Source organism: Dasypus novemcinctus, chromosome 27 (assembly GCF_030445035.2).
Source record: "Dasypus novemcinctus isolate mDasNov1 chromosome 27, mDasNov1.1.hap2, whole genome shotgun sequence".
NCBI classification, from domain to species: domain Eukaryota; kingdom Metazoa; phylum Chordata; class Mammalia; order Cingulata; family Dasypodidae; genus Dasypus; species Dasypus novemcinctus.
The window spans coordinates 14,622,771-14,631,838 of record NC_080699.1 but is presented as its reverse complement, the minus strand read 5'-3'; positions in this window follow the sequence as shown (position 1 = coordinate 14,631,838).

Sequence of the window (9,068 nt, the reverse complement as noted above, 5' to 3'; positions counted from 1 at the left end):
TTATTAAGCGTGACCCATACTAGACTACTGTTGTACTCCACTCATTTTCTCAAAGCTCCCTCCTCTATTACGATCTATGGCATAAGAAGAGATCAAAAAATGTAGTTCTGGGAATGAATGTGGCTCAAGCAGTCAAGCAACTGCCTCCCACATGGGAGGTCCCAGGTTTAGTTCCAGTGTCACCTGAAAAAAACAAAAACAAACAACAAACAAAACAAACAGAAAAACCAACTCAGGGGAGCCAAAGTGGCTTAGTGGTGAAGCACCAGCTTCCCAAATATGAGGTCCCAGATTCAACAAAACAAAAAACATAGTTCTTTTCCCCACAATTAATGGCTGTAGTGTCTTAAACCAATTTTAAATCAGTCATCACAGAGTGCCTGATGGATAAACTTTATAAATGGAAAATCATGATTCACTCACACTATAAAGCTATAAATGTTCTGTTTGGTACAACAGCATTTCATTTGGCATGTCTTGATGAGCATTAACACAATAATGAAATCTGACTTACAGCAGTTTCTAAATCTTCACTATGTGTATAACTAAACTCTATACGACTATTTTAATCTTGCTACATGTGTAAATTTTTTTAAAGTATTTTTCAATCTAGAAGTCTAAAGGTTTTCAGTTTACTCTAAAAACAACGTACAAGTCTAACCTCTGAGATGTTAGCTCAGAAATGTGTATAATCTTAAAAAAAAACACAGTTTATTGTCTACATGCCATGTGAAATGATAATGATTCTTGGGATGCTCATAAAAAATGAGAAATGGAGCAATTGGTTGATTGACCCTGTTTCTCTGTTAATGTCAGAGGATGAACAGCCCTGAAGGACCACCGTTGATTCAGTCTCTGGATTTGCTCCTTTAAGTTCTCATCATCCGGGGCATCTCTCATGCACCTACTTGGAGCAAAGGAGAAAGCGCCCCTTTGCCAGTGGAAGCAAGGATGATGAGGCACCTAATGGAACATTAGTATAGAAATATCATCTGAGGAGCTAGTAACTGGGATAGTTTTGCATCTGGCTTGAGTTGCCTGAGAAGACCCAGCCCCACCATTTAATACCACATACCATGATATAGAAGATACACAAGGGAAAGATTCAAATTATTTAATTCTTCTTTGCCATGAAAATACAAACTTGGTTCAATAGGAGCTACAACAGCGAGTTAATATATTGTATTGCTTTCATGTTTTGGGGAGAAAAATCCACACTCACAGTCAAAATAACATACTTTGCCACTTCTAACAGTATGTTCTTGGATGAGTTAACTTAAATTCTGTAAGCCTCAGTTTCCTCATCTGTAAAATGGGGGAATAATACCTACCTTATAAACTCTGTGTCAGGCATAGCTGGAGCTTAATAATGCACATTCCTTCTTTTAAACTTAAAAATGTTTTACAAAGTCTAGTAAAGATAGAAATGAAGAAACAGATTTTGCTTCCATCAAACTCAAAGCCTTATTCAATAAATATATTTAATAAATTTACTGAGTTCATGCATCACATTGTAAAATAAAGAGGGTGATAAAAAATAAGGAGATGGAGGTCTCACCCCATTAAAGATGGCAGAGTAAAACACTTCTGTCCTCTGTCTTCCAACAGAAGCTTTGAACCACCAGCAAGAATTGGCAGAAACATCTTTCTCAAAGCTCCAGAAAATAGCTAAATGACTGCAGTAACAGGTGAGTGCCAAATCAAGAAAAGGGATACATAAAAGTGGTAGGATATCCAGGTGCCTTGGTTTACCCCTCCTTACCCCCTCACCTGCTCGGCACTGGTCCCAGCTCCAGAAGGAACAGCTACTGAGCCCTCATGCATATACTGGGAACATGTATGTCTGGCCCAGTCTGTGTGGTGGTGGCCTGAGGGACTCGCTGTTCTGGAATTTGCCCTGCATATAGAAGGCAGCTCACGGGACTCTGCTCTCTGTTGAGAGAGCAGTCAAGTCCGGCTGCCTGAGGCACATAATTGCTTGTTATAGGACATGCTGTGCAGAGCCCAGGACCACCAGGAAACTGTTTGCAAGAGAAAAGGGGACATTCAGTACCATAAAAATGAGGGCATTCCCAGGGCCACATGCATGTGCCAAAAAACAAGATGCATGTGCAGAAAGGACCAGGGAGGCCCCTATGCTTTGGCCTGGAGCTATTCTCTAAACTGATAAGCCCTAAAGGAGAGCTTTTGCACAGGTCAATCTGCAAAGACTGAGAAAAGTGGGTTTTGTTGTTTGTTCTTTTTGTTTTTGTGTGTTTGTTTGCTTTTTAGCCCCTGACAACCTAGGAAAGCCTTTTTATAATACTAGCTGGATACAAGCTTAAGAAAGAGACACCTCCAAGCGACAAAAGGTCACAAAATATGCAAAGAAACAGGAAGTGATGACCCAGGAGAAGGAGACAATTAAAGCATTAGAAATCACCAATGAGGAGAACCAGATCTGGATATACCAGACAAAGACTAAAAAAGAAAAATGATCCTAAATATGCTCAAAGAGTTAAAGGAAAACATGGACAAAGAACTGAAGGAAATTGGGAAAATGAACACAAAAAGAATCAATAGAGAGATGGATATTATAAAAAAGAAACCAAGCAGAGCCAATAACCACAGCCACAGTGGTTTAAAATTCCCAAGAGGGAGTGAATAGCAGATTGGCACCAGCAGAAGAATAAGAGAACTTGAACTTGAAGGTAAGATTGCTGAAATCATTCAGTCTGAGGAGCAGAAGGAAGAAAAGTGAACAGAGGAAAGTCCATCAATTTTCCTAAAATTGTGGGAATCCCAGAAGGAAAAGAAAGAGAGAAAGGGGCATAGAGACTATTCAAGGAAATAATGGCTGAAATCTTCCCAAATTTAACCAGAGACATGAATATACTCATCCAAGATGCACAATGAACTAAAAGGCAAATGCATAATATGTAATAATAAATGGTTTTGGACTCACAGAAATATGTAATTTATGAAAAGAACTATATAAAGGTGGGGGGAGTATAGGAACATAGCTTGTTCATACTATCAAAGTTAAGTTAGTATCAAAGCCAACAAGACTGTTACAGACTTAGCCCATGGTAACTACAAAGAAAATATTGCAGAAGATGCAAACTCCTAGAGATAGAAATTAGAGTACAGGTTGCCAGGGGAGAGGGGAAGGGGAAATGGGGAGTTAATGCATAATGGATGAAGGGTTTCTGTTTGGGGAGATGGGAAAGTTTTAGTAATGCAAGGTGGTGAGGATACCACAATATTGTGAATGAGATTAATCCCATTGAATAGTATGCTTGGGAATGGTTGAGATGGGGAAGTTTATGTTCCTTATATGTCCCACAATTTTTAAAAAAGAGAGAGCATCTAAAGAGACAATGACAATTAAATGTGATACAAGGCAGTGGACTTGGCCCAGTGGTTAAGGCGTCTGTCTACCACATGGGAGGTCCGTGGTTCAAACCCCAGGCCTCCTAGACCTGTGTGGAGCTGGCCGATGTGCAGTGCTGATGCATGCAAGGAGTGCCTTGCCACACAGGGGTGTCCCCCACATAGGGGAGCCTCACGTGCAGGGAGTGTGCCCCGTAAGGAGAGCCACCCAGTGTGAAAGAAAGTGCAGCCTGCCCAGGAATGGTGCCGCACACACGGAGAGCTGACACAACAAGGTGACGCAACAAAAGAAACACAGATTCCCATGCCGCTGACAACAACAGAAGTGGACAAAGAAGACGCAGCAAATAGACACAGAGAACAGACAACCGGGGTGGGGAGGGGGAGGGAGAGATAAATAAATAAATAAATCTTTCTTTAAAAAAATCTTAAAAAAAATAAATAAATGCGATACAAGATTCGGTTGGGCTCTAACAAGGGAAAAGAAAAGGCTCAAAGGGAAATTATTGGGACATATGAAAAAAACTGAAATATAGACTGTAAGCTTTGTATCAGTGTTAAATTTCTTGAGCTTGATAACTATACTTAAGGTGGTTACACAGGTGAATACCCTTGTTCTTAGGAAATGCACATATCAGTATTAAGTGTTTAAAGAGCATGAGGCTCCCCAGTGTGACAGTTGGACTCAGTGGTGGTTTCTCCACATGTGGCTCTTCTGCCCCTTCTATTTGAACCTATAGTTAGTACTAGAGTTGATAGTTGTATGACCACGAAACTTAAATCTTTGGCTTGTCCATGTAGTAGTTGGGCCCTGAATCTCAACAGATTTGCAGCACCTGCTCTCCAGTTGATTGGACTCACCCAGGACAACTAACAAGGAGATGATGATTGACAACAACCATCTCAAGGAACAGAGAGAGTCTGCAACTGCAAGCAGCAAGATAGTCCCATCCATCTGCCCCATGGGATCTAAGCCCCCTCTGCATCACTATCCCAGAATCCTGAGGATTGGGGAATGAATGATGGACTAGAGTAGACTTACTAGTTTGTGTGTGTGTGTTTTTATATATTTTTAAAGCTACTTAGATTACATAAATCGTTACGTAACAGAATTATAAGGGATTCCCATATGCCTCACTCTCCATACCTCCCACATTCCTCACATTAACTTCTTTCATTAGTGTGGTATATTCATTGCAATTGATGAATTTGCTGCCCCTAAGCATGAATTATAGTTTACATTGTAGTTTATCTCTCTCCTACTCAATTCTGTAGGCTATAGCAGGATATATAATGGCCTGTATCTATCATTGCAATGCCATTCAGGACAGTTCCAAGTCCCGAAAATGCCCCCATATTATACCTCTTTTTCCCTTTCCATGCCTTCAGCAACTCCAGTGGCCACTGTCTCCACATCAATGATATAATTTCTTCCATTGCTAGAATCACTATAAGTCTATCGTAGAACACCAGTAAGCCCAAAAACAGACTTACTGTTATTGTACTATAGACCTATTATGATCCTAGGCATGGAAGAACTGCTGTCATTGATGTGGAGGCAGTGGCCACTGGAGGTTCTGAGGGGAGGGACAGGGAAAAATAGGTGTAATTTGGAGGCATTTTCAGGACTTGGGAATTGTCATGAATGACACTGCAATGATAGATATAGGCCACTCTTTATCTTGAACTAACTTACAAAAATGTGCAGGAGAGGGTGTAAACTACAATGTAAACTATAATCCATGCTTAGTGGCAATGCTCCAAAATGTGTTCATCAATTGTGACAAACGTACCACACTAATGAAGGATGTTGTTGATGTGGGAAAATGTGGGAGGTGTGGGGAGTAGGACATATGGGAATTCCCTATATTTTTTAAGTAACATTCATGTAATCTAAGTTGCTTTTTTTACAAAATTTTAAGTATATTAAAAATAATAAAAATGAAAATAAATAAAGAGCATGAGGTATACACCTACACTCAAGTATTGAAAAAATAGATTGATAGATGATAGGTAATAGATGATGGAAGGGAGGGAGGGAGGAAGAAAGGGATGGCAAATGTGGCAAAATGTTAAAATTGATGGATCTGTATATCTGGGTTTGTGTTATTTTTGTAAACAGTCCCGTAAGTTTGAAAGTATTTCAAAATAAAGCGGTAAAAGAAATAAGTAGGTGTTCTTTCTGGTTCTAGATCCAGACAATGTTAGTAAAAAAAAAACTAACAAGACTCTAATTTATAAGCAAGATTCAGTAGAGAAGCAATACAACATAGTGGAAAATAAATACAGGTATTTTTATTAGAAAGAATTAGGGTGACTTCTCAGATCTGTCACTTGTTAGTTGTGTGACCTTGGGCAACATACTAAATAACTTTAAGACTCATTTTCTTCACCAACAAAAGAGGATAATACCATACTTTATAGAATCTCATCTTGCATATATTGTAAGACTCATTTTTCTTTCATGTACCATTAAGAAAGATTTTTTTAAAACTCTGCCAATTAGACACAATGTCTTCTAGTAATATAGAATTTTTATTTCCTACTTATTCCAAGAGTTCATTTAAATAGGTGTAGACAGATTTTTTTATTACATATCACCCTAATGTATAGATAAAAGGAAAACCTAAGCAAAATAAATCACTTAATGTATTTCTAAAATTTTACATATTGAGACCCTTCTGAATCACTTTTTGATTCAAAGTCAGCAATATCCCCGTTTTGTACACATTATTGGTCTCCGAGTCACCAAGAACATTGACAATGGTTTTTTTCTTTTTTTTTTTTTTAAGCCTGCACTGTTGCCTCTGGAATTTTCTTTCAGGTCATCCTTTGATTCTGACACTTTCATGACACCAGGAATAGCAGCTAGGTTTGCTCGTGAGCAGGCAATGGCAACTGGCTCCCGGCTGCAGTCCAGCTGACGGTCACTATAACATCATCTGCTGCAGGACACATCCTGATCTCAGGAATGTAACTGGAAAGAAACGGGCACCTTAGAACTGTGAAATTTGGATAATACTTCATTTCATAGAACTACTGTGACAATTAAGAAGACAGAATATACATAAAAAGGGTTAATAAGATAATATGTAAATAAACAGTAGCTTTTATATTACAGGAAGTGGGGAAAGGCACCACTTCTGATTTTGACTCCCCACCATGGACCTGGGAGGCTCTTAAATACTGTATTAAAATTTTCCAAACTCTATGTATCATAAGTGTCATTATTTAAAGATTCGCCATCTGCACGTGATGGACTTTGCAAGTCTGAGGCAAATACTGCCAAATAGAGATTCATTCCAGCTGATGGAATGAATGCCCCTTCTGGAAAAAACAAACAATTTAAAAAAACCCTGTGATTATTCCCATCAAATAAAGGCCTGGAGAGGACATCAGAGCATACCCTCTTTCTCTGCCTGCTTTCCAACTCCCCTGCCCTCCTGAGTAGCTGTCTTCCACCAGCACTGCCATATCACCTGCATAGCTATTTCAGGTAAATGGCAGTGAAGGGAGATCAATTGAAATATTAAAACCTCTTTCAAGGTTAAATGGAAAATAATAAAAGGATTAACTGAGATTTTTGTCAAAGGAAAAAGCCAACAGCACCACGATGACCCTGGCAGGACACTATCCAATGGAACAAAGGTCCTCAACCTTGCACTGTTGACACACGGGACCAAATAAATCTCTGTCATGGGCACTGTCCTGGGCACTGACAGATGTTTAGTAGCATCACTGGCCTCTCCCCACTAAATGCCAGTAGCAACCCCATCCCACCTGGCCCCCACTCTACCCCCAAGTTGTGACAATCAAAAATGTCTCCAGGGAAGCAGATTTGGCCCAATGGATAGGGCGTCTGCCTACCACATAGGAGGTCCAAGGTTCAAACCTCACCTGCGTGGAGCTGGCCCTTGCACAGTGCTGATGCGCACAAGGAGTGCCATGCCACACAGGGGTGTCCCCCACGTAGGGGAGCCCCACGCGCAAGGAGTGTGCCCCGTAAGGAGAGCCGCCCAAGGCGAAAGAAAGTGCAGCTTGCCCAAGGATGGCAGCGCACACACGGAGAGCTGATCTGACCAGCAAGATGACACAACAAAAAGAGACACAAATTCCTATGGAAGAACACACAGTGAATGGACACAGAAAGCAGACAGCTGGGGGTGGGGGTGGGGTGGGGGGCGGGGGAGAAGGGGAGAGAAATAAATAAAAAATAAATCTTTAAAAAAAAAAATGTCTCCGGACATTGCCAAATGTCCTCGGGGGGTTGGGAAGCAAAATTTTCCCTGCTTAAGCACCACTTACATAGGGCACTATCAACAAAGTTCATGGATCATTATGTGATATGAAGGGCCCAAAAAGATTCTGAGAGGAGAGGACTTATTCAGGCAGGAACAATTCTCAGGAGCAGCGGTTGCTTATATCAACCTTCAATTCGGAGCTAGCTAGTGCATGCTATCTATCTATCTATCTATCTATCTATCTATCTATCTATCTATCTATCTATCTATGATATTGAGGTTAAGACTTTGGCCTGCAGAGAGCAGCCCTCTAAGATAAACTTGTATCCTCTGCCTGGGCATTTTCCTATACCATCAAAGATATGCAATTCTTCTAGCTCATAGTTCCTTCTGTACTCAGCAAATGTGCATTCACCAGTGTAGAGAGGGAGATCTAGCAAGAGCCAAGTTTAACAGTGGTGTATCTGAAGCTTCCTTCATTTCCAGAATTTTATTAGCTAGTCCTGAATGTTCTGAGAACTCAGTAATACGAAAAGCACTTTCTTTCGTACCATGCTGTTGTGAGGTGATGCATCCTCACATCTCAATCTTTTCTTAAAGAAAGTTACATTTGAACACCAAAAAACTTGGTGGTGTTACAAACCTGACTGTGTTTAAGTATTACCCTACAGTGCTTGTTAAAAACGCAGATTTCTGGTACCACCAGCAATTCTGGTTCAGTAGGTCTGTGTGGGCCCAGGAATCTTTGTTCTGAGCAAGCAACCTAGATGATTCTAATCTTCAAATCATCCTGTGAGAAGTACTAGTTTATAAAGGAGATAAAATACAAGGCTGCACAGAGACAAGTTAGAAATATAGGATTTGCCAGAAATGCCAAAATACAACTTACCTTGAAGAACTCAAGTTGAAAAATTGGTTCATGAGGAAGAGCTCTGGAAAATAATAGGACACAGTACCAAAACTCCATAAATGACCCTCGATTTGGTCAAAGAGAAGGCAATTGGCAAGCTTTGGCCCTTCCTTGATGCAACTCTGGGTGGAGGTATGGAAGATTAGTGAAGGGAAGGAATTCCTCACATGTGTAAATCATCATGTGAGGAAAGTGGGTAATTGCTTGGTATTTGGGTAATTACATATGCAAATTAGAAGAGCATATATATGAGCCAAACAAAACTCAGACAATTATTTAGCACACCCTAGAGCCACCATGCCAGACTTACCATCATTTTCAGCTGCCCAGATGTAAGTACCAGTAATTACATGGTTTCCAATTGTTTGTTACTCTGACAGTCATGTGTAGAAGGAAGAATGTTTTAATTCAGAGGGTGTTTTGTTCATTGAATGAGGACAAATTATGATGGATTCTTTTCCAGTTGACTCCATATTCTCCCACACTAAAAAACACAAGACTGAAGAAACATAGGCTGAATTAAGTTTTAAAAATAATTCTCATTC